The 26,624-nt window shown below is 45.0% G+C and overlaps 1 protein-coding gene across 1 annotated transcript in view; it reads left to right on the top strand.

Moving 5' to 3' along the window:
• Nucleotides 1-9,881: 9,881 nt before the first annotated feature.
• Nucleotides 9,882-26,624, top strand: part of MFAP3L (microfibril associated protein 3 like) — a 57,198-nt gene continuing 40,455 nt past the window's right edge. The window contains exon 1 of the mRNA XM_077279499.1: nt 9,882-10,015. The gene's annotated coding sequence lies outside the window, so the exon portion shown is untranslated. The remainder of the gene's footprint in view (nt 10,016-26,624) is intronic.

Below are 26,624 nucleotides of genomic sequence, written 5' to 3'. Positions count from 1 at the left end.
CTTGCCTAAGTTACCCTCCTCCTCTGAGTTGGTTCCTTTGTTTTTTCAGAACGTGGTTCGTTTGCATGGGATTCCGGAGAATATCGTTTCTGACAGGGGATCCCAGTTTGTGTCTAGATTTTGGCGGACGTTTTGTGCCAAGATGGGCATTGATTTGTCTTTCTCGTCTGCATTCCATCCTCAGACGAATGGCCAGATGGAGCGAACTAATCAGACCTTGGAAACTTATTTGAGGTGTTTTGTTTCTGCTGATCAGGATGACTGGGTTGCTTTTTTGCCACTGGCCGAATTTGCTCTTAATAATCGGGCTAGTTCTGCCACGTTGGTCTCTCCTTTTTTTTGTAATTCGGGGTTTCATCCTCGTTTTTCCTCTGGCCAGGGGGAATCTTCGGATTGTCCTGGAGTGGACGTGGTGGTGGACAGGCTACATCAGATTTGGAATCAGGTGGTGGACAATTTGAAGTTATCTCAGGAGAAGACTCAGCAGTTTGCTAATCGCCGTCGCCGCGTGGGTCCCCGACTTCTTGTTGGGGACTTGGTGTGGTTGTCTTCTCGTTTTGTCCCTATGAAGGTCTCTTCTCCTAAGTTCAAGCCTCGGTTCATCGGTCCTTATAGGATCTCGGAGATTCTTAACCCTGTATCTTTTCGTTTGGATCTCCCAGCATCGTTTGCTATTCATAATGTGTTCCATCGGTCGTTGTTGCGGAGGTATGAGGTGCCCGTTGTTCCTTCGGTCGAGCCTCCTGCTCCGGTGCTGGTGGAGGGAGAATTGGAGTATGTTGTTGAAAAGATCTTGGATTCTCGTGTTTCCAGACGCAAACTCCAGTATTTGGTTAAGTGGAAGGGTTATGGTCAGGAGGATAATTCCTGGGTGGTCGCCTCCGATGTTCACGCGACTGATTTGGTCCACGCCTTCCATAGAGCTCACCCTGATCGCCCTGGGGGTTCTCGTGAGGGTTCGGTGACCCCTCCTCAGGGGGGGGGTACTGTTGTGGATTCTGTTGGTGGGCTCCCTCTGGTGGTTACTGCTGGTACTGGGTGACTTTGGTGGGTTGCGGCCTTTGGTTTCCACCTGTCCATCAGAGGCTGGGTGTTTCCTATTTTACCTGGCCTTTCTGTCATTTCCCTTGCCGGCTATCAATGTGTTCAGATGTGCTCTGTTTGGTTCCTGCCTACCTGCTCCCAGATCTTTCAGGATAAGCTAAGTGCTGATTTTCAGTTGTTTGGTTTTTGGTCCAGCTTGCTTAGAATGTCTCTATGCTAGCTGGTTGCTCTAGTGGACTGAGGTTCTCCCCATGTGCCATGAGTTGGCACATGGGTTCTTGTAATCTCAGGATGGTTTTTTTGATTAGGGTTTTTTGCTGACCGCTCAGTCCCCTTTTGTATCATTCTGCTTTCTAGTTTTCAGCGGGCCTCTATTTGCTAAAGCTATATACATCATCTCTATGTGTGTGCCTTCCTCTCATTTCACCGTCAATATATGTGGGGGGCAACTATACCTTTGGGGTTAATTCCTCTGGAGGCAAGTGAGGTCTTGTTTTCTCTGCAGTACTAGTTAGCTCTTAGGCTGGTGCGTGGCGTCTAGAACCAACGTAGGAACGCTCCCTGGCTATCTCTAGTTGCGTTTGTCAGGCGTAGGGCAGCGGTCAGCCCAGGTTCCATCACCCTAGAGCTCGTCCGATATTTGTTATACTTTGCTTGTCCTGTGCTATCCCTAGCCATTGGGGATTCATGACAGGGTGGGGAGAGCAAATAATCGAAGAGGGGGTGGGGAGAGCAAATGATGATCTAGGGAAACAACAAGTAATGAATTTTAAGGGTGGGGAAGTAAATGATGTATTGAATGTGGGGTTGAGCAGTTGATAATGAATAGAGGGTGAGAGAGAAAGACATGACAATGAATTGGGGTGGGAGGGGCATGTAACTATAATGAATCGGGGTTACTGTTAGAATGGTAGGTACATAGTGGGGGGCGTTGAGGATGAAGTGACTGGTAATGAATTGGGGGAAAGAGTACAGGTGCTAATTAATTTATATATTAAATGGGGAAAGTGGCTATTTATAGTTAGTGGGTGCACAGTGGTGGATTATTATTTATATTTGGAATGGTCAGTTAATAATAATAATTATAATAATTTTATTTCTATAGTGCCAACACTTTACATTTTAGAGGGGACTTGTACAGACAATGGACATTAAGCATAACAATAAACACATAGATCAACAGATACCAAAAGGAATGAGGGCCCTGCTCGCAAGCTTACAATCTATGAGGTTGCATAATAACCAATTATATATTGTTTGTGGGTGCACCTCTGTATTCAGATGTCTAGTGTACACCATGTTCTAAATTATTATGCAAATTGGATTTAAGTGTCATAAAGATTTAATTGTTTTGTTTTTCAAATAAACTCGTGGATGGTATTGTGTCTCAGGGCTCAATGGATCACTGAAATCAATCTTAAACACATGTGATCATTAGTTTTCCAGGTGTTTCTAATTAAAGAAAAACTACTTAAAAATGATGTTCCACATTATAAAGCAGACCACAGGTTTCAAGCAAAATGGGAAATAAAAAGGATCTCTCTGCTGCTGAAAAGCATCAAATAGTGCAATGCCTTGGTCAAAGTATGAAAACATTAGATATATCACGAAAACTTAAGAGTGATCATCATACTGTGAAGAGATTTGTGACTAAAACAGAGCACAGACAGAGTTCATGCAGATAAAGGCATAATGAGGAAGGTTTCTGCCAGACAAATTCATTGGATAAAGAGAGCAGCTGCCAAAATACCATTACAAAGCAGCAAACAGTTATTTGAAGCTGCTGGTGCCTCTGGAGTCCCTCGAACCTCAAGGTGTAGGATCCTTCAAAGGCTTGCTGTGGTGCATAAACCTACTATTCGGCCACCCCTAAACAGTGTTCACAAGCAGAAACGGTTGCAGTGGGCCCAGACGCACATGAAGACTGATTTCCAAACAGTCTTGTTTACTGATGAGTGTCGAGCAACCCTGGGTGGTCCAGATGGATGGAGTAGTGGATGGTTGGTGGATGGCCACCATGTCCCAACAAGGCTGTGACATCAGCAAGGAGGTAGAGGAGTCATGTTTTGGCCCGGAATCATGGGGAAACAGCTGGTAGGGCCCTTTAAGGTTCCTGAAGGTGTGAAAATGACCTCTGCAAAGTATATAGAGTTTCTGACTGACAACTTTCTTCCATGGTATAAAAATCAGAATTGTGCCTTCTGGAGCAAAATCATCTTCATGCATGTCAATGCACCATCTCATGCTGAAAAGAATAACTCTGAGTCATTGGCTGCTATGGGCATAAAAGGACATAAACTCATGGTGTGGCCACCATCTTCCCCTGACCTCAACCCTATACAGAACCTTTGGAATATCATTAAGCAAAAGATCTATGAGGGTGGGAGGCAGTTCACATCAAAACAGCAGCTCTGGGAGGCGATTCTGACTTCATGCAAAGAAATACAAGCAGAAACTCTCCAAATACTCACAAGTTCAATGGAGGCGAGAATTGTGAAGGTGATAACAAAGAAGGGTTCCTATGTTAACATGTAACTTGGCCTGTTAGGATGTTTTGGAGTTAAATAGCTTTTTTGCTCAGTGAATGTGACCTCAAAATGCTCATTTGTGGAATTTTCAGCATTAGAAGTTCTTTAAAACAGATCAAATGTTTAGAAATTCTACTGTGCCTAATAATTTGGAACAGTGCATTTTGAGTTTTTATTCATTTTGGAGATTATAATGTTATCATTGGGAGGTTTCTCCAATAAAATTCGATGTATACTCTAACGGGTGATGACTTATTAGACTGTCATTTGCACAGACCATTTAGGAAAATCTGAGAAAAATATAATTTGCATAATAATTTGGAACATGGTGTAGAAGAAAGGGAAAAAGTGGGGAATGTGGTCTGGAAGCTGTGCTCTAGGTAACTGTGTTATTTTATGCAGAGACGAGTCCTGGCTGGAAGAAGTGATGGCAGTCTGTGCTGGATGAAAATGAAAAGCAAAGATGAAGGACTTCAGCTAGAGACGTCACTAGTGAGTCAGTGTATTACCTGTACACTGACGCTATACACTGTATACTATATACAAAGCTCCTATGTATAATGTCACTGGCAGTGGTGATCACTGTATTACCTGTACACTGACACCTTATACAGATCTCCTGTGTATAATGTCACCAGTGATCACTGTAGTATCTTTACACTGACCGTAAATACAGAGTTCCTGTATACAATGGCACTTAGTGTTGTACTTTTTTAAAATTAGTGATCAGTATTGTAGTATACAAGTAGTAAAAGTTGTACACTCCCTGACAGAAGTAATGTCGCTTATCCATGTTATGTAAATAAAAGCTTATAACCTGATGTTAAATTCATCCATTGGTTGTATAAATTATTCTTTTGAAAGCTGAAACCTTCCAAAATGTGGTTTATGTTAAGAAAATAAATTGACATCAATGCAGAAATATTGATCAGTTAATGGACACAGAATGGTCAGATTTTAGCAAGACAAAAGTTTTGTCGCCTGGTCATATAATGCACCCAATCCTAGATTACATCCTCACCTGTGCTCAGTAAATGATCGGTTATTTAGTGTGTGTGTATAAAAAGAAACCCAGCACCCCAGACATTCAACTGAACTGCAACTTGAGCTCTTGACAACATGCCAAAAATCCACCCTGCGACCAAAGCCTGGATTATCAAGAGGCTGAAGACCAGATCCACTGCAGAGGTGGCGGGCACCTTTAATGTGTCTCAGCGTCAAGTACAAAGAATTAAAAAAAAGATTTGAAGAGACTGGATGTCACGGGGGTACTGGGTAGACTACAGCTGATTACCGGGGCCCCTGCAATATCCCTCAAACTAGGGAAACCCTGTCTGTCCCTCTCCCAGAGTTTACACTGAAGGTGTGCATGTCTGGGCCGCCAGGCCTGACCCTGAGTCCTGTTTCAGTACTAAGCTGAAACCTCCACCCGCCACCCAGTGATAAGACCTCTCACCAACCCCCACAGAAAGCACAGACAGGGAAAACTAAAAAATGCACCACGCCGCAGACACACAGGAAAACACTATAATGTGCACAGGGCAAAACAAATACAAATATAGGAAAGGAGAAATATGACAAAGGATAATACACCACCAGATATGATATTTCCTCTCCTAGACCACCACTTCAGACCGAGATCACCAGGCACAAGACACAAGCTATAATCGGCGACGCCCAAAGCCCAGCAAAACTATTTAAAGGCAATGGGCGTGACTAAGCCTCGAACCCGAGTACCAGCCAGATTAACCCTGGACAATCTGGATCAATCTAGCCGGCGCCACTGAGCATATAGTGGACGAATGAGGAATTACCGCTGTCTGTCGGACGCCCTAGTGTGAACAGCGTCCGACATGACACTGGAGATGTGTTTGACTAGCCCAGGTCCGGCAGACCCCGCAAGACAACTGCTCAGGAGGAATGTTTGTTGGTTAGAAAATCCAAAGCAAGCCCCTCTTCCACAGCAGTAGAGCTCCAACAGGTCTGGTCACCTCAAGTCCCTGTGTCAACTAGTAAGTAAGTTAAATTCACCGCACGTGACACGCCGATCGTTAGCAAGGCGCGGGAGCGCCGCTTGTCATAACAGACACTGCAGGTCCACACTACTGGACAGGATCTTCCATAGGCGGACATTTAGATTACAATAGAGCTTATATTGCACCGCTGGGACTTTCCGCCTTCTCTGTGTATCACTATCTTAGCTGGAACAAGCGATTACGTGACAAAGGCTCTGGTTGAGCCGAAACGTTGTATATAAAAAATCGCAGATGCTGTAATATTCTGTTACGCTCCCAGTTTATGTATAATAAATTTATACCAGACTTTGCATAAGAAACCTAGAGAGAGTGCAGTGAATTTAACATTTACTGTTATTCTGGGCCATTGGTCCGTTACACCAGCACCTCGCCATATTAAAGCTGAGTGCACACCTAAACCTTTACCTGTGTCAACTGTTTTGTAGGATTCTGTCTCAAAATGGCCTCCATGGTCGAATCAGTGCCCAGAAGCCAGCACTAAACAAAAGGCAAATAAAAAAACGTGTGGCATTTGCAAACTCCCACAACCTGCTAAATAGATGGACACTGGAAAAGTGGCAGAAGATGGATTTCTCTTCAGTAGAATTACACCACAGCTGCCACAAACACTGCAGGAGACCTACTGGAGCCCGTATGGATCCAAAATACACCCAGAAGACAGTTAAATTTGGTGGTTGAAAGATCATGGTCTGGGGTTACATTCAGTATGGGGGTGTGCGAAACATTTGCAAGGTGGAAGGCAATATCAATAGCCTAAAATATCAAGAAGTATTAGCTACCGCTTATATTCCAAATCATAAGAGGGGTCAAATTCTGCAGCAGGATGGTGCTCCATCTCATACATCCATCTCTACAACAAAGTTCCTCCAGGCAAAAAAGATCAAGGTGCTCAAGGACTGGCCAGCCCAGTCACCAGACATGAACATCATTGAGCATGTTTGGGGAAGGATGAAAGAGGAAGCTTGGAAGACAAAACCAAAGAATGTAGATGAGCACCACAACTTCATTCATCAATGTTATGCAACATATATTTTATTTTAAGTTAATTATTTGTCTGTGGGCAACAAAAATTTTGTCTTGCCAAAATCTGACCATTCTGTGTCCATTAACTGATCAATATTTCTGCTTTGATAACAATTTATTTTCTTAACCTAAATCACATTTTGGAGGGTTCCAGCTTTCAAAAGAATAACTTATACAACCAATGGATGAATTTAACATCAGGTTATAAGCTTTTATTTACATAACATGGATAAGCGACATAACTTCTGTCAGGGAGTGTATGGTGGCATCATTGGTCTTTGTATAGAATGTAGTTTCATGTAGAGGTAATGGTGATATTATAATATTATGTATTCTCTGTGTAGTGGTGATAGTACTAGGCACTGTGTAGCTGTATTGTTGTGTGTATGTTTGTAAGTAAGCTCCGTTGTGGCACCATATCTAAGCAATAAGCTTGGTTCTGGTACTCTATCAATGTAGTAATCTAGATTATGGTACTGTATGTATGTCATAATCTCAGTTCTGCTCCAGTTTCTATGTAGCAGACTTGGTTCCATGTAGTAGACTTATTAAGCTCGGTTCTGCTCCCTTATCTCTGTAGTAAGCTCGGTTCTGCTCCCATATCTCTGTAGTAAGCTCGGTTCTGCTCCCATATCTCTGTAGTAAGCTCGGTTCTGCTCCTGTCATGATCTCTGCAGGCAGAGATCATAGCAAGCCTATAGAGGGACAAGCTCTCGGAAGATGGAACTATACTGACCATGAACTAAGCCTGCCGCGCAACTAGAAATAGCCAGGTAGCATTTCCTATTTATCGCTAGATGCCCAGCTCTGGCCTAAGACCTAAATAGCTAGCAGAGGGAAATATAAGACCTGGCTCACCTCTAGAGAAATATTCCAAAGAAGACAGTAGCCCCCCACATATAATGACGGTGAGTTCAGATGAAACAACAAACGCAGCAGGAAAATAGTCTTAGCAAATTTGAGGTCCGCTTACTAGATAGCAGAAGACAGATAGTATACTTTCATGGTCAGCAGAAAAACACTAACAAAACACCATCCAGAGATTACCTTAAACTCTGGCATTAACTCATAACGCCAGAGTAGCAATCCCTGATCAACGAGAGCTTTCCAGACACAGTAACAAAACTTCAGCTGTGAACTGGAACAAATAGGCAAAACAAAACATGGACAAAAGTCCAACTTATCTAGTAGTAGTCTTGAAGCAGGAACAAGCACTGAGAGGCATCAGATAACATTGTTGACCGGCAAGAAACCACCAGAGAAATGAGCTTAAATAGCGACACCCACTACTGATGGAATCAGGTGAAACAGGAAAGAGGATGACAAGTCCAATTCCACAAGCGGCCACCGGGGGAGCCCAGAATCCAAATTCACAACATGCTCCCTTATCTCTGTAGTAAGCTCGGTTCTGATCCCTTATCTCTGTAGTATGCTAGGTTCTGCTCCCATATCTCTGTAGTAAGTTTGGTTCTGCTCCCATATCTCTGTAGTAAGGTCGATTCTGTTCCCATATCTCTGCAGTAAGCTCGGTTCTGCTCCCATTTCTCTGCACTAAGCTCGGTTCTGCTCCCATATCTCTGTAGTAAGCTTGGTTCTGCTCCCATATCTTTGCAGTAAGCTCGGTTCTGCGTCCATATCTCTGTAGTAAGCTCGGTTCTGTTCCCATATCTCTGTAGTAAGCTCGTTTCTGCTTCCTTATCTCTGTAGTAAGCTCGGTTCTGCTCCCATTTCTCTGCACTAAGCTCGGTTCTGTTCCCATATCTCTGTAGTAAGCTCGTTTCTGCTCCCTTATCTCTGTAGTAAGCTCGGTTCTGCTCCCATTTCTCTGCACTAAGCTCGGTTCTGCTCCCATATCTCTGTAGTAAGCTTGGTTCTGCTCCCATATCTTTGCAGTAAGCTCGGTTCTGTGTCCATATCTCTGTAGTAAGCTCGGTTCTGTTCCCATATCTCTGTAGTAAGCTCGTTTCTGCTTCCTTATCTCTGTAGTAAGCTCGGTTCTGTTCCCCTATCTCTGTAGTAAGCTTGGTTCTGCTCCCTTATCTCTGTAGTAAGCTCGTTTCTGCTGCCATATCTCTGTAGTAAGCCCCGTTCTGCTCCCATATCTCTGCAGTAAGCTCGGTTCTGCTCCCATATCTCTGTAGTAAGCTCGGTTCTGCTCCCATATCTTTGCAGTAAGCTCGGTTCGGCTCCCATATCTCTGAATCTAGTAAGTTCAGTTCTGCTCCCATATCTCTATAATAAGCTCTGTTCTGTTCCCATATCTCTGGAGTAAGCTCGATTCTGCTCCCATATCTATGCAGCAAGCTCCGTTCAGTTCCCATATCTGTGTACCAGCCTGTTTTTAAAGTCTGTTATCTCTGCTACTTTAATGCAGTGGCCAGATATCAGCAGGGAAAAGGAGGGCCACTGCAACACGAGGGCCACTACCTTGTGATTGCCCCCCAGGCTGAAAATTGCCAGCCAGCCCCTGTCATCAGCTCATATTTACATAACAAAAGCTGATAGAAATGGCAGAAGTCCGGGCAGTCTTTCACCACTTGGAGCTGTTTTCCGTTTCCCCGTACATTGTGTGGTAAAATGATTGATGTCATTCCTGACGACAAATCTTCCTGCAAGAAAACGCGTCCTCACTCGGCTACATGGCCAAGGAAGAAAGTTATGGCTCTTGTAAGAAGGCGAAGAAAAAATGCACAAACTAACAGTCGTCTGGTGATGAAGGGGTTACAACGGCTCTGATAAACCCCCTTCTTCTCAGTCCTCACAGGGGTCCTACAGGACAGACACACGGACAAATGTCAGCACGCAGTTACACGGAGTACAATGCACTAGACTACAATGACTTGTCCCTCACATCGTGTCGCTGCCGTGCACCCCCGGACGTGTTACCACAGCGACAAGCGCAGCACGAGAACTCACAAAGCGCCGGTATCAGTCATCAGCGCATGCGCCTTCACTCTCACTGCAGTGTATGCAATACAAGCGAGGTGGACGGCAGAAAATTATATTGGGGCGGGGTTAATAATCTAAAGCCCGCCCCCTAGAAATCTGGGCAGTGACAATATATGGCATAGCGTAGACGCATCACGCCGACTGGAAGGCGGGCTGAGTTCTCACTGGGCGTGGCTATCAAGAAACGGCATTGTGATAGGTGCATTTCCCTGTAGGCGTGAAAGGAGATGAGTGATGATTGGTCATGTCGTATGGGTGTATTGTAAAGTAATAAAGGGCGTTTACACTGTAGAGTAAAGGCGTGGTATCAAAGTAGTGGGCGTGGTTATAAGATGTTGTGGGCGGGTGGTAGTGTCAGCAGCTGTGGCGGAGGCGCAGTGTCCGGAGCGCAGTGCTGAGCCGGGACCTGTACTGAGAGGAGAGCACGGCACACAGGTGAGGAGGAGGAGGTCTGCTGTGCGCCACCGGCCGGCACCGTGCGGGGGCAGAGTAGTCAGCGCGGAGTTATCACGTCCCGTGTGTGATGCGGTCACGGTTCCTTCACTTCTAGCAGCAGTTCTTGTTCTCTGCCCCTTATCTCTAGCTATGACATCTATGGCTCTGTTATCTGTGCGGTCCCTTTAATCGTGTCACCTCTAGGTGTTCTTATCTGTCCTCCCTGTGATGACTGGTTATCTCCTCTGTCTGTGTCAGGTTCTGGAGCACATGGATGCACGCAGCGCTCGCTTTTCACTTGTGTGTGGATGCACGCCACCCCGTCCGCCTGCGCACGTACGCACGCCACCCCGTCCGCCTGCGCGAGTAGGAATGCCGCTCCGTCCGCCTACGCGCACCATCCCGTCCGCCTGCGCTTGTAGGAACGCTGCCCCGTCCACCTACGCACGCCACCCTGTCCGCCTGCACGAGTAGGAATGCCGCCCCATCCGCCTACGTGCAGCACTCCGTCCGCCTGCGCTTGTAGGAACACTGCCCCGTCCACCTACGCACGCCACCCTGTCCGCCTGCACGAGTAGGAATGCCGCCCCATCCGCCTACGTGCAGCACTCCGTCCGCCTGCGCTTGTAGGAACGCTGCCCCGTCCACCTACGCACGCCACCCTGTCCGCCTGCACGAGTAGGAATGCCGCCCCATCCGCCTACGTGCAGCACTCCGTCCGCCTGCGCTTGTAGGAACACTGCCCCGTCCACCTACGCACGCCACCCTGTCCGCCTGCACGAGTAGGAATGCCGCCCCATCCGCCTACGTGCAGCACTCCGTCCGCCTGCGCTTGTAGGAACGCTGCCCCGACCACCTACGCACGCCACCCTGTCCGCCTGCACGAGTAGGAATGCCGCCCCATCCGCCTACGTGCAGCACCCCGTCCGCCTGCGCTTGTAGGAACGCTGCCCCGTCCACCTACGCACGCCACCCTGTCTGCCTGCACGAGTAGGAATGCCGCCCCATCCGCCTACGTGCAGCACTCCGTCCGCCTGCGCTTGTAGGAACGCTGCCCCGTCCACCTACGCACGCCACCCTGTCCGCCTGCACGAGTAGGAATGCCGCCCCATCCGCCTACGTGCAGCACTCCATCCGCCTGCGCTTGTAGGAACGCTGCCCCGTCCACCTACGCACGCCACCCTGTCCGCCTGCACGAGTAGGAATGCCGCCCCATCCGCCTACGTGCAGCACCCCGGTCCGCCTGCGCTTGTAGGAACGCTGCCCCTTCCACCTACGCACGCCACCCTGTCTGCCTGCACGAGTAGGAATGCCGCCCCATCCACCTACGTGCACCACGCCGTCCGTCTGCGCGAGTAGGAACGCCGCCCCATCCGCCTACGCGCACCACCCCGTCCGCCTGCGCGAGTAGGAACGCTGCCCCGTCCGCCTACGCACACCACCCCGTCCGCCTGCGCGAGTAGGAACGCCGCCCTGTCCTCCTTCGCGCACCGCCCGGTCCGCCTGCGCGAGTAGGAACGCCGCCCGGTCCGCCTGCGCGAGTAGGAACGCCGCCCGGTCCGCCTGCGCGAGTAGGAACGCCGCCCGGTCCGCCTGCGCGAGTAGGAACGCCGCCCGGTCCGCCTACGCACACCACCCCGTCCGCCTGCACGAGTAGGAACGCCCCCGTCCACCTACGCACACCACCCTGTCCACCTGCGCACGTAGGCACGCCGCAGCATTCGCTTTCTGCAGACCTGTAACTACAATCAGTACATGCCTGGATTATGACTGCACTTTCACAAAGGTCACCCCTAATACGCTTGGTGTGACCTGTACAGGTTATTGCTCCCCTCTTCCCTCTCACGGGAGGGCTCCTCACAGTAATTGCACTTATCTGACCACCATGAATGTATTTTCTTGGCATTGTAGATAAAACCCAACACTGCTCAGGAGCAGATCCACATGGTAGGTGATGGGTTGTGGTCTCCATATTCGTGGTGCTGCAGTCAGGTGTAAGGACTCCTCTATTGCACTGACAGATGACTGATCGTAGTATGAAGAGGTGATCGGTTTCAATTCAACAAAAATCCTTTCAATTTTAAAGTGCACCTGACAGCTGATACTTGTTGCCCAATCCATGGACAGCTGGTAGGCATTGGCTTTATGATCTCTGACACTGAAACACTGGGCAGCACAGTACCATTCTGGCGCTGGGTTCTTCCAACTCAAAGCCACTATGTGGTCTGCCTCTGTTAGCAGTACGCCACTGTCTTAGGCTTCTTCACACATCATGATGTTTAAGGTACTGAAAAAAAAAGGTACTGGTGTTAGCCGTGTGTGTCATCTGTGTGCCACGTACTGGAATAGAATGCAGAATAGAAATGACAGATGTTTAGATGTTAAAAATGTACACAGAGATAGATAAATAGATCAGATATATAATTAGTACTTTGCGTACGTAGTTTAGTGTACACGTACTAATGAGGTTGTCCACTACTTTAGCATTGATGACCCATTTCTGATCGGTCGGGGTCTGACACCCGGCATCCCTACTGATCAGCTGCTCTCCATGTCGGCAGCCAGAAGTACTTACTTGCTGAGCTGTCCGTCTTCTTATAGTGACCCAGGCTTGGTTCTACATATTCGCCACCTATTCAAATCAATAGGAGGCAGATGTGCAGTACCCTGCGGCGGCTACTATCAGAAGATGGCCAGCTCCGCAGCACAGAGCCGCAGATGCAGCGTGAAATGGACTGTTTTTCACAAGCTTGCGACAACTTCGTTCTCATTATCAATACTAGAAATACCGGTGTCATGTACCAACCTCTTCTAAACCCTGAAGTCTCATGGTCATCTTCGACTACAAAGAATGAACAGCATCAGACTCCCAGTAATCAAAAGTAAAAACACACAAAAAAAATACTTTTATTTTAAATAAATAATAATAATTTTATTTATATAGCGCCAACATATTCCACAGCGCTTTACAACTTATAGAGGGGACTTGTACAGACAATAGACATTACAGCATAACAGAAATCACAGTTCAAAATAGATACCAGGAGGAATGAGGGCCCTGCTCGCAAGCTTACAAACTATGAGGAAAAGGGGAGACGCGAGAGGTGGATGGTAACAATTGCTTTAGTTATTTGGACCAGCCATAGTGTAAGGCTCGGGTGTTCATGTAAAGCTGCATGAACCAGTTCACTGCCTAAGTATGTAGCAGTACAGACACAGAGGCTATTGACTGCATAAATAAATACTCTCCCACACTATCCCTGGCTCACCAATTTATTGGAAAAAAAATGAAGGTCCGCCGTAGTTTTGGGAATTCCTCCGAAGACCAGAAACGGATATCTGGAAAACCTAAAATAGAGAGAAAGAAACCAGAAAGACCATCCCTCGTTCACCAATTTATTAGCGAAAATGTTTTCATGCAGCTGCGTCAGTCAATTCCTTCCCCGAATCCGACTCTGCCGTCTGAATAGCAGTAAAGTTCTTTCTATTGTCAGCTACTGATGGCAACACTTATCAGAGCGACTGTGAATAGCAGGAACTTCACTGCTATTCAGACGCCTGACTCGGGGAACGCTGGACTACGACTGACCTGCGTGGTAACATTTTTGCTTATAAATTGGTGAAGGACTGTCTCTTGTGTTTATTTCCGCTCTTTATTTGTTTTTCAGGTATCCATGTCTGGTCTATGGCGGACATGCATAGGTTTTTTTTTTTTGCAATAAATTGGTGAACCAGGGCTAGTGTGGGGGAGTCTTTAATCCAAATAAATAATTTTTTCTTGCGAGGGTCTTGTGTTTTTTTTTTTGTTTTTGTTTTTTCTTGTAAATAATTTTTGATTACTAGGTTAGTAATGAGGGGTGTCTGATAGACCCCTCTCCATTACTAACCTGGGGCTTAATGACAGCTGGGATTTTTGATCTCACAGCTGATATCAATGCCCAACTACCATTACCCTGATCACCACTGCACCAGGGCAATAGGGAAGACACGGGTACAACTCCAGAATTTGTGCATCTTTCATGAGGTACCATTTCAGAGCAGCTTTGGGATACCTATCTATCACACCTAAACACCATTCATTTCTATTCTATTACAGTACGTGGTACAGGGATGTCACACGTTGTCATCCATGTGCACATGTGCGGGATGTATTGACATCCGTGCTGCCGGGGGGGGGGGGGAAATAAAGGACATATCTACGCATGGGTCACATGGACACACTGTCTGTGTGAAAACACGGACATATGCGCAGCCCCATAAATTATAATGGGTCTAACATGTGTAAAGTGTCTCTGGTACATGTGAAAACTGTCACCACACGTATCGGTAACACTGATGTGTGAAGGGGACTTTAGGACCATTTTTAATCCGGGGCAAAAAAAAGTGCTAAGAGTGACTTTTTATGTTTGCTTTCTATTTTTTATTTATTTATTTATTTTTTTAACTTTACATGGCTGTTACTTATCCAGGTGTTTGAGTCTAGTCCAGCCTTTGCACATTTATACTCCCGTAAGTTAATTGAGAACAAAATTTATTTTATTTTTGCATAGTTGAGAATTAATGTCTGACTTTTTAAAGGCTCACACGACTCTAAAAAGGCATAAAATGATCACTGATTAGACATGAAAGGTATGTACAGCAATCATTGCTGTTGTTTTTTTTTACATATACAGGGTTGTTTTCGGAGCTAAAGTAACTAAAATGGCCACCCTTCCTCTATTATGTGTCTGTCTGTCATTCGCAGCTGTGCACCTGCCCCGTGGCAGCAAAATCATTAATTCAGTCTTTGTTCTGGGTAAACATGTGTTCACGTTGACATAGAATAGTAACCCTCAGGTCTCATTTACATGTCTATTTGTTTTATTATTATTTTTGCATACAAGAAAAAAAAAGACCATTTTTGATCACTGCACTGAATCTGATTTTCGTCCATTTTTGGACCAGGTTTTTTTTTTTGTTGTTTTGGGGTTTTTTTGCTTTTGTTTTTTACAATCAGATTAGAATTACATTTTTTCTGGTATACAAAAAAAATCCAGACTCATTAAACTGTATAAGAAAATAGCACTGCTTTTGTTTTACAATTGGTATTTAAAAAAAAAAACAACAAGTGAACAGCCCCATAGATCATAATGGGTTCATGTTCTTCTACTAAATAAAAAAACAAAAATGGATACAACAAGTACGTGAAAACGGACATCTTAATGAGGCCTCAAACGTGTAGGGTTTGCTTGCCGCACTCTTCAAAGGAAATAAGTCAGCTGAGAGCATCTTCCCGTAACAAGACGCAAGGTCCAAAATCCTAGGAACCCACTTGGATACAGCATGCACAGGAAAATAGTAGACTGCGTCCAGCATGTGATGAAGTTTAAGACCTCTCCACTGTGCCGTACACAGGATGCGGCGTTTCATTCTTGAATAAGACCTGTGACAGGTCGAAACGTCTCATTCTGTGTATGGCAGAGTGGAGATGTCTTGAACTTCGTCACCTGCTGGACTTTGTCTACTATCTTAGGCCTGGCAGTAAGCTAGTAAGTGGATGGAAACATCCAGGACACCAGCGCTGGGCATCCCTTGCTGTCTGCAGAGGATTCCCATCCAGTATGTCTTCGAAACTATGTTTAGGCTGACTTGGCAGCAAAGCTTGAAGGCAGTGAGCTTCTACCTGCTAGCCATTACTTGCTGGTTCTGTAACAGCTGGATTGCTTTAATAGCTGATTTCCAGACAGCATCGTGTTTGCACAAGTTTGGGGTTAGACGATTCCCTGGCACGCTTGCTTTAGGAATGTGACGGAGCTGTAACAAGCCGGATCAAAGTGCTTTATGGCAAAGTGCAATGCTCAGTGTGCTGCAGATATACACTCACCGGCCACTTTATTAGGTACACCATGCTAGTAACGGGTTGGACCCCTTTTGCTTTCAGAACTGCCTCAATTCTTCGTGGCATAGATTCAACAAGGTGCTGGAAGCATTCCTCAGAGATTTTGGTCCATATTGACATGATGGCATCACACAGTTGCCGCAGATTTGTCGGCTGCACATCCCAAAGATGCTCCATGCAAGGCAGGATGGATCCATGCTTTCATGTTGTTTACGCCAAATTCTGACCCTACCATCCGAATGTCGCAGCAGAAATCGAGACTCATCAGACCAAGCAACGTTTTTCCAATCTTCTACTGTCCAATTTCGATGAGCTTGTACAAATTGTAGCCTCAGTTTCCTGTTCTTAGCTGAAAGGAGTGGTACCCGGTGTGGTCTTCTGCTGCTGTAGCCCATCTGCCTCAAAGTTCGACGCACTGTGCGTTCAGAGATGCTCTTAGGCCTACCTTGGTTGTAACGGGTGGCGATTTGAGTCACTGTTGCCTTTCTATCAGCTCGAACCAGTCTGCCCATTCTCCTCTGACCTCTGGCATCAACAAGGCATTTCCGCCCACAGAACTGCCGCTCACTGGATTTTTTTTCTTTTTCGGACCATTCTCTGTAAACCCTAGAGATGGTTGTGCGTGAAAATCCCAGTAGATCAGCAGTTTCTGAAATACTCAGACCAGCCCTTCTGGCACCAACAACCATGCCACGTTCAAAGGCACTCAAATCACCTTTCTTCCCCATACTGATGCTCGGTTTGAACTGCAGGAGATTGTCTTGACCATGTCTACATGCCTAAATGCACTGAGTTGCCGCCATGTGATTGGCTGATTAGAAATTAAGTGTTAACAAGAAGTTGGACAGGTGTACCTAATAAAGTGGCCAGTGAGTGTATATGCATAGTATGTTATGTTACATCTATAATATGTACTCGTAACCGGTATCCTCGCGAGTACTTGTAACAAGAACCTTTGTCCAAAAAGGAAAAGTCTTCTGTAAACACTGAGGTTACTTGTATCTCTTATACAAGGCTTTTTAAGCCCATGTTGGGTCTCGACCAGAGGCATGCAAAAAATGTTCAGCATGTAACATGAGTCATTTTATAGTAACGGCTAAACAGGACGACTTGCAATAGAAATAATGTGCATTTGACGCAGTGCCCCTAGACTCCCAGCTGTGTGCTAGTGCCCATCTGTATATCCCTGAGAGAGACTACACTGGAAGCCTGGAAGCCTCATGATATATTTCAGAATCCGATTTCCTAGTTTTATCTTAATATATATTTACCTTGCAATGTCTTCACATCCTGTTCCGTCCAGATCCCAGAACTCCAAGCGGCGGAAGTTCACAGACCTCCATATTTGGACACCCAAGTGATGGGTGTCTCAATATGGAAACTGCAGGTGGTACGCAGCCTCTTGCACGGTACCACCAGTGGAACACTGTCGCGAACACTGACTGACAGCAGCTCATCATTAGGGCCGGCTGTCCTCTATACACAGAGCTGTAACTGAACCCACCTCGCCCCCGTGGCTGAACGCTGAATGCTGCCAGCAGGAATAAAGTACATTCCCTCCTGGCAGCGGGGCTCTAAATGCGGGCGCTGGGCAAGTTCAGAACGCCATTAACCTGAGGGTAATAGAATTTTTTCACTCGATACGTTCCCTTGAAACAGTTAAAACATGCATACACCTTCATGACATGTTTCCAAAGTGGGCGCGTATTTTGTCCATAAAAAAAAAAAAAGCAGGATGTTTGAATGAGGCCTTATTCAGAGTTGGCAGTATTCACAATGGTTAACATGATAGATGGCTGGCTGCTATAGTTGCGGACCTGTACCTGTGAAGTGCTGCGCTTACAAAGATCTGCATGTTTATGTGGTATCAATGGTGCTCAGCCTTTAATATTAGTGTCTTTGTAACAATTGTGATAGACAGACTAGGCACGTACCACACACGGTACATTCAGACAGGCAGCGGGAGTTGGTGAGCGGGGCTGTAGGAAATGGCCACTTTAGGCAAAGGCCCGTGAATGTGTCGTGTGATGCAAAACAGCAGATGCCTATAGCGCATCTCGATAAGACCCTCTATCTGACTTTGTTTTTGCTTTTATGGATTTAATTCAATAAATAGGAAAGTACATCGTCTGGTGCGTGCCATGTAGTCTTCCTATTGCAACTGGTACAAGATCTCGGACACTACTCTATAAGGAGAGGTGGCTTTTCTTACACGTCCACAGTCATATAGTAACTGCATGTCTATAGCTTACACAGAGGATGACAAAGGGGTATGTGCACCCAACATCTTTTTTGGTAACAACCTTTCAAAAACCTCTCCGAAAACGCCCCAAACAATGAACTTAAGGGTTTCTATGTAAAAATAACTTCTGTGCGTATGTTCAGGCTTTTGAATGTCTAACCACTTCAGCTTTTTATAAAAGACAAGCGGTTAAAAGAAGTGATCTGACCAGTCTTCTGGTGATTGCTGCTCAGAAAGCACTCTGCTTCATAATACAAGACAATAGAAAACCTCAAAAGATTCCTGGATGTCTTTTGGAGCTTTTGCCATCATTTTACCGTCGTTTTTTAATAATTCAATGAAGCGTGGAAAAAAGAGCAGAAAATAACAGTAAGAAAGATGTAACCAAAACCATTGATGGAAAAACACCTTTGGCCAAAAACGTCAGGAAAAAATGATTAGGAAACCACCGATAATAAAACCATCACACAAGGTTCTTCAGGAAATGAGTGGCCAGAATTTCCTGAAGCGCCGTCTACTTGGTTCGCCTGTGTTTAAAGATGTCTCATGCACATAATCTAAAATTTACACATCTTTTATGACAAAATTCCAAGAAACTACTGTTCTCATCATGGTGATGCCTCGGCCCAGGATCACATTGCAGGTGAAGCCTGTGATTATTCTCTCTAGTAACCGAGCAAGAAAAAGAACAGGAATAAGAGTAGACGGAGTTTCCCATTTAAATGGGTTTTCTGACACCTAAAAACACTTGTTACTTGGCAAGTGTGAGGCGACTACGCCTTGTCGCTTGTCACATTTTATGAGCAGGGCTCACTCCTAATGTGTCATCAGGTTTTTCTGTATTTATAGCCGTCTCCTTAACGCCAGTAATTTCTGTGCTGCTTTTATATATTTCTCTGATGTTTTACAACCTGTAAATGTTTTGTACTGTGCAAGTGCGCAGAACACGACCAGCTCTAGAAATAAATACTAGTAATGTGAATTATAAACTGTTCTCCATTAATTATAGTCCTGCTTGCTTCACATCATGGTAATCATACAGAGATCAAATTAGTGAGAGTCTAATATAAATACCCAGAGAGCATGATGTCCATTGTGTGGTGACCTTCAAGAAATATGACCTTAATTCAACATTATTAAGACCTGAAGGGTGCTGGATTTTCAGATATTCTGAATCATTAGATACAGTATTCTTATACAAATATTTAAACACTACACCCCCCACCCACTCACGCTCTACTGTTGTAACACTATTCTGTCCCACCGCCGGCCACTGTTACGTGGTCCTGCTGACTTAGACGGCACAAGAAAGGATTCCCTGGGACAAGAAATGGTACAAAGCCACAAAACTGATTAAGATAAGTAGGTAATGAGGAAAAATTAAAATAAATTTATTTAGCCGTAAGAAAAGTTGTCTAAGGGGGACATGATTATCTTGTACAAGTACATATAGTCCATACAAAGTATGGTCTAAAGCAGTTTTATGCAAAAAGACCCTTGAAAGCAGGGGCGGTCGTGACCTGGCCTGTGTGGGTGAGAGACCTCCCAATGGTAGCACAAACTTCAACTGGATGTGTGTCCTTAGATGTGGCCCAGGCAGGATAAGGACTAGGATGGGGGTATATATATACCAGGATGGGGCCCAGGATAATGGACATATATATTAGAATGGGGAATATACAGTATATACCAGAATGGAGCCCACAGTAAGGGACATATATACTAGAATGGGGGATGTATACACCAGGATGGGGGCCCAGGACAAGGGACATATACACCAGGATGGGGGCTATATATACCACGATGGGGCCAAGAAGGGGAACATATATAAAAGACAAATGAGTCGCCTGCCTGGGCCGTGGGGTACTCTGTACCAGGCTTGTACTTAAAGGGGATGTCACAGTGGCTGCAACCCAGTCTGTGGCCCTGAGCACCCAATCAAAGGGAAAGGTCTTTAAAGGGGATTTGAAATAAACTTTATGTTCGTGATGCCACCTGTAGTATTCGGTCAGCAGGGACCAACACTGCTTAAGGGGGTCCTCTGGGGTGATGTTATGGCAGCTAAGATAGTATAACTTCCCACAGGTGAAGCTGGGTCCCCAGGGCTCCCGGTGTAGAGATGAGGATGGTGAGTGGTTCAGTAAAGAACGGAGGACACAGGTTTGCGGTCTCTTTACCTGGTTTACTGAAACTTCAGGGAACCGCAGTCTAGGGCACCAGATCACGGGTACAAGCAGGGTCCGGCCGGCTTGGAAGCGAATCCAGAGTCCCCTTTACCAGGTGGAGATGAAAACCTTCCTCAAAGTGCGGTAGTGTTGTAGTCCCTTACTTCCTATGGCTTCTAATAAGGTCCTCACAGTTCCTCTCTGTCCCCCATAAAGGTTAGGACACAAACCGGTATGATAAGTGACTCGAGCCTTTTTACAGGGTCTCTATCACGACCCGGGTCCTATATGCCACTGTGCCTCCTGGGTATTAAGGCGGACAGGTGATTTATAATCCAGCTGTCCTGCCGCTTTCTGCTGTGCTTCATGAAGTCCGACACAACCCCGGCCAAATCGCTGCTCTGCTCCCCTGGTGTCACTCTCCTGTGCTCCACGCTCCTACATGTCCCACTAATGTGTTCTTTCCTTCAATATATCTCAATCTTGGAGCTGCAGCAACTCTGGCTGCACGACCCCATGCACGTCTCTCTGCCCCAGACTGGTCCAGTCTGCTGTCTGGCACTAACTGTCTTCAAACTCTTTTACTCCAGACCAGAATGTATTTATAGGAGAGTTCACCCTTAATCTGGGTTCAGAGCTCCCCCTTCTGGCCTGGAATGTGAACATGTGTGTATGTGATTACCTGATAAAAGATCTTTCATCGCTTCCAAGCGTGACATCACACTCCCCGTGAGGAAATCAATGCCACTGTGACAACCAGGACCCTGACCCAGACACAAAGCTTCTTTACCATTAGAACTGGTAATCTGTAGAATATTCTACATGAGGACCTGGTCACAGAGGGAACCATTGATGGTTTGGAGTTTTTTTTTTTTTAGAAGAAAATAACAAATGCATATGTGAATGTATTAATGTCTTTTTCTGAATATTAATCTACAGTCGAGCTCAGGAGGGAAAATTGGCTTTTAAAGGGAACCTTATAGCTGATACATCTTGTGTATAGTGGATCAGCTCACATTGCAGTGACAGGTGGAAACAATGGGTGTAAAACAACCTAAAACCTGGTATTAGGTTTTTGTGTTTTTGACAAACATGTAACCGTTGTCTTCTGTCTGCTTGCAGTTACATTTGGTTGTAGTGTTTGATACTTGTTTTTCGTTGCCAGGCACTAGCATCTTGGGGTGTTTTTTTTTGTTTTTTTTTCCCCAGACATGTTTTATTTCTTCTATTGAGCTGCCCCTTTCTGTGCCAGCTTTTTGACATAAAAGGGCATTGCAGCTGCTGAGCTTAACATTGCAGTCTGCTGGGAAAAAGTGAGCACTCAGGCAAATGACAGGGCTTGCCACGCCTGAATGGAGGCAAAATGCATGAAAATAGTTAATTTGCTGTATAAGCGGTCTGCCCTTCCTGGTTATGTCTCAGTCAAGATATAAATTAGTTCTGAAAAGGTTTTTCTTGTCCTAGTACGATCAGACACAACTTGTACTTAGTTTTGTGGTCTCATCTGTGCATGAAATTGAAGATGCAGATCGTATGGACTGTGTTCTAGATCCGGATTCATGAAACATTTTCACTTACATGAACCAAACATTAGTACGAAAACGGAACGCCGATCTGAGCAGAGGCGTCAGCAAGAGCCGAATGGAGAGCGCCAGGTAGGATGACTGTGCAGGAGAAATGTGCAGTCCCTTTTCGGTGCTTTAAGCAGCCTAACACCATAGATATCTCTTGCCTGAGTGCTCATGTGTTTCAATGGGGAGAGGGGAGAAGGTGGCTGCTAGACTCGCCTGGCATTGGCTTATCTACTAATGATTGAGGCTTTAAATGGATTGTTTAGTTTCAAATTTTCTGTGACCATAGGGTTGCAGGCTTCTAAAATGACAATCACAGCTGTTATTTTCCTTCTCTGGTTCGGAGCTGCCTTTTCACCATTGCTCCGCTCTTTAATAGACTGTAGTGGTGACATCTCGCCTACAGCGCACATCGCCGCTGCAAACAATTGCTGGACTCAGCGGTTCATGCCATCTACATCAGCATCTCCGCTGAGCCCAGTGATTGGCTGAAGCAATGACAGGCTCTGTAGATAAGTAACTATGCAGACTATCGCCGTCTCTGGTCTTGGTCGATAGAGGCAGCGCTGCCCCCTTAGAGGGTGAGTGACAACAGTGATTGTTATCTTATAACAAAACATTTGAAACTGTACAACCTCTTTAAATTTAAACTACCCAATCATTATCTCACTGACATCTGTCATAAGAGAGTTATTAGCCCTCCATACACATGTTTGGCTGACACTGACAAAAATGGGGGGTTCAGTTTACTGTAAAGGTGTTGTCTGGTCAACTGCTAAAAGTCTCCAGTCACTCTATATAACTGCAGACTTCTGAATCCTTACAGTGCGTGCCCTTCACACTGTTGGGATTCTCCGGGATTGCTGGAGAGAGCTGGAGGACATGTGATTTGCAAACATGCAGTAATTCTGCTTTCAATCAATACAAGTGTATTGCGCAAGGCCACGCCCGTCCAATCGGAAATTTTCACGGAAGTATGCAGGTTGAATACTTACGGTCATGTGATCTCTTGACGGAAATACCAAAGAATCGTACTGTACAGATTCAGAAGTCTATAGTCACTACATAGTGACTGCAGAGTTTTGGCAAAAGATAGGAAAACCCATTTAAGCTAAAGTGTATCCATGCCTTTAGTTTGTGTGAACTATTATTGTATACTTGTTTTGTGCTTTTGGGTTTTTTTTTTACAACTGATTTACAATTAATCAGCCTATATTATTATGCATTGTCGGGTAATACTTTTAATGTACGATATATATTTAGTACTTGGGTCACGCTGTTAGGAAGGGTTCTCTGTTTCCATAAGAACAATCCATTAATTTTACCGTCATATCAATCCTCCATTTTGTTTACACTGCAATTAGTATTAATAATATATGGGGTAAAATAGGAAATGATAGAGAATTCATACAGCTGTATTTCCAGTTTGCAATATAGCTGCCTGATGCGGTGTGCAAATTGATTAATCATACTTTATTGGGCAAACGTCTTAAGTAATTGTAACTATACTAGATAGACCCCCAACAATTTTTAGATGTGTCCCCTTTTCAGGTATTCCATGGGTGTAGTGTGATTTATACATGGTGAAACATTGGGCTGGAAGAAATCCTCTTGGCCGGTGTCCCGTCTAGGACAAAGATGTTCATTCATATCCTCTCCGTAATGTGGAACAAAGCGGAGTTTCACCGAGCCTCTTGATTGTGGGAACACTTGTTTTCAAAGACAGTGTGACCAGTGTTTGTAGAGAGGAGAAAGCACAAGGACGTAGGAGGTTAGCCATCTCTTCAGGCGGGTAATTATGCAATCTTGTAGGATCTCATAATTGGGCATATCCATCTGCAAGAAATGTGCTGCTTGTTGTGGATATTGAAGAAAAATAGCAAAAAATGGGGACTTAAAACATATAACATTTAATACAACTATTAAAATGACTTGACACAACAACATGAAATCAGACATCAAATTAGCCACAACTAACCAACTAAGAAGCTGTTTATATGTATATATATCTAGAGACCACTAATAATAAGTATAGGCAGACTCACTCACCAACCCTTATCATGAAACAGCCATTAGACTTAAATTAGAGAAGGAAAATATGGTACATAGATCAGAAAAAGTGATGGTACCACTGCCAATGATTTAAATCAACATAACCAAGTTTGCCTCATTAAGAAAATTTAAGTCTAATAGCTATTTCATGTTAAAGGGAACCTATCACCCCGTTTTTTAAAGATTAGATAAAAATAGTGTGAAATAGGGGCAGAGCTGGGCTTTACATTAGTGCCTTTTTGGTGCCTTTACACCCCCGTTAGGCTGCCGAAATACCTTTGTGAAGTGGCCGTTTTGTCCTGTCACTCAAGTTGGTCAGGTCGGATGGGCGTGGTCACAGCGCTGTTTCTCCCCCAGATCAGGCTCATCATTACGTTTGTGGCGTAGTGGTGTGCGCATGTCCAAAGAGAAGATCCACTGCCCAGGAGATTCAAAACAGCGCGGTCTACGCTATTCGCCGTTTACCGGTGGGCGCGGCCATCTTTCCTGTGGCCGCGCGTGCGCAGATGGAGCGCTCTGCTGCCCGGGGCTTCAGGAAAATGGCCGCCGCGATCTCCATCTGCGCACGCGCGGAATCCCGCGGCCATTTTCCTGAAGCCCCGGGCAGCAGAGCGCTCCATCTGCGCACGCGCGGCCACAGGAAAGATGGCCGCGCCCACCGGTAAACGGCGAATAGCGTAGACCGCGCTGTTTTGAATCTCCTGGGCAGTGGATCTTCTCTTTGGACATGCGCACACCACTACGCCACCAACGTAATGATGAGCCTGATCTGGGGGAGAAACAGCGCTGTGACCACGCCCATCCGACCTGACCAACTTGAGTGACAGGACAAAACGGCCACTTCACAAAGGTATTTCGGCAGCCTAACGGGGGTGTAAAGGCACCAAAAAGGCACTAATGTAAAGCCCAGCTCTGCCCCTATTTCACACTATTTTTATCTAATTTTTAAAAAACGGGGTGATAGGTTCCCTTTAAGGCTGTGTGCACACGTTGCAGATTTCCTGCGGATCCGCAGCGTTTTTTCCACGCAGAAACACTGCAAATCCGCAAGTGATTTGCAGTACAATGTAAATCAATGGCAAAAAAAAAAAATGCTGTGCTAATGGTGCGGAAAAGTATGCACGGAAAACACAGCGGATTAAAAGGAGCATGTCCATTCTTTGTGCGGATCTGCAGCATTTCTGCACCCTTTCCATAGTAGACACAGTCCAGAGAAAAAAAGCGGCAGCACTGCCGTTATACGTTGGACCCTCGTACCTCAGGGATATACCGTTTTAAGCCTTTATTGCCAGAAAAGGAAATTGCAAAATATTTCTGCTGTACCTGGGTGCTGCTTTGAAAAACGACAGTATTTGAAAAGTCCAAAATAGAGAAAAAAAACGCACTCACCGGTAATTCAGCGAAAAGCAGTTTTATTCATGTGCAAAATTGCAGTGCAGGGAGGGTAGACAGTGCATAGCGGATGACAGCTGTTTCGTGCTCTGAAGCACTTCGACAGATCCTATGATCCATAGGATCTGTCGAAGTGCTTCAGAGCACGAAACAGCTGTCATCCGCTATGCACTGTCTACCCTCCCTGCACTGCAATTTTGCACATGAATAAAACTGCTTTTCGCTGAATTACCGGTGAGTGCGCTTTTTTTCTCTATTTTGGACTTTCCATAGTAGAAATCCGCAGGGGTAAAAACGCATGAAATCCGCTGTAAATCCGCAACAAAAACGCACAAAATCCGCATAAAAAAACATGCAGATTTTGCCAAGAGATGCAGAATCCGCGCAGAAAATTCTACAGGCAAATCCGCAACGTGTGCACATAGCCTAAGGGTTGGTGAGTGAGTCTGCCTATACCTATTTTAGTGGTCTTTAGACTTATAATCAATCCGCATCTTTGTTGGTTAGTTGTGGCTAATTTGATGTCTGATGTTGTGTCAAGTCATTTTAATAGTTGTACTAAATGTTATATTTTATGTCCCCACTTTTTGCTATTTTCTTTGAAACCTTGGTTACTTTTTCTTTATATGATTTGGGTTTGTATCCAAGTGCTGAGTATTATTATTGTTTGTATTGACACGTAATCCTGGATTGTCATAAAAGATTAAAGCTATTGGATCCAGACTTTGTATCCCATCTATGGGTTGAACATAGAATATAATGCGTATAAGTGCAAGTTTAAAAAATAAATAAAAAATGCTGAGATATAATTGATTTCAATTTGATTTGCAAATCAAAATCACCCATTGAAGTCAGTGAGTCATAAAAAATGTTGGACAGTACATGGATGCCATCTGTGTTCATAAGAGTACTGTCTGACTTTTACATAATTGGTTGGAGAAGCTTAGAATTCTTTATTTTTCTCTTTGTAAGTGATAAACATGGACATGTGGACCAAATGTAGCTGAATATTGGATACATGTCTGAAAAAATAAAATCAACATCTATCCATTTTGTCTTGAATGTAAAAAAAAGAATGGACATATGAGTGAGGCATTACCTTGAGCTGAAAGGCTAACGAGCCAGAACCCATATTGCGCAACTTGGAATAAATGTGGCATGTCTCATGAAGGCAACCCCGGTCCTCATGCATTATATTGGCAACCAGACCCCATAGAGCTGGGCGCCATAGACTTCTAATGGGGAGTAATATAACTGCCTACAACTATGGAGCTGAACGATATCGAGTGCATGTGCCCACAACGTCTTC

Source organism: Ranitomeya variabilis, chromosome 1 (genome assembly GCF_051348905.1).
Source record: "Ranitomeya variabilis isolate aRanVar5 chromosome 1, aRanVar5.hap1, whole genome shotgun sequence".
In the NCBI taxonomy this organism is placed as follows: Eukaryota; Metazoa; Chordata; class Amphibia; order Anura; family Dendrobatidae; genus Ranitomeya; species Ranitomeya variabilis.
This window is presented reverse-complemented; position numbering and strand designations above follow the sequence as displayed.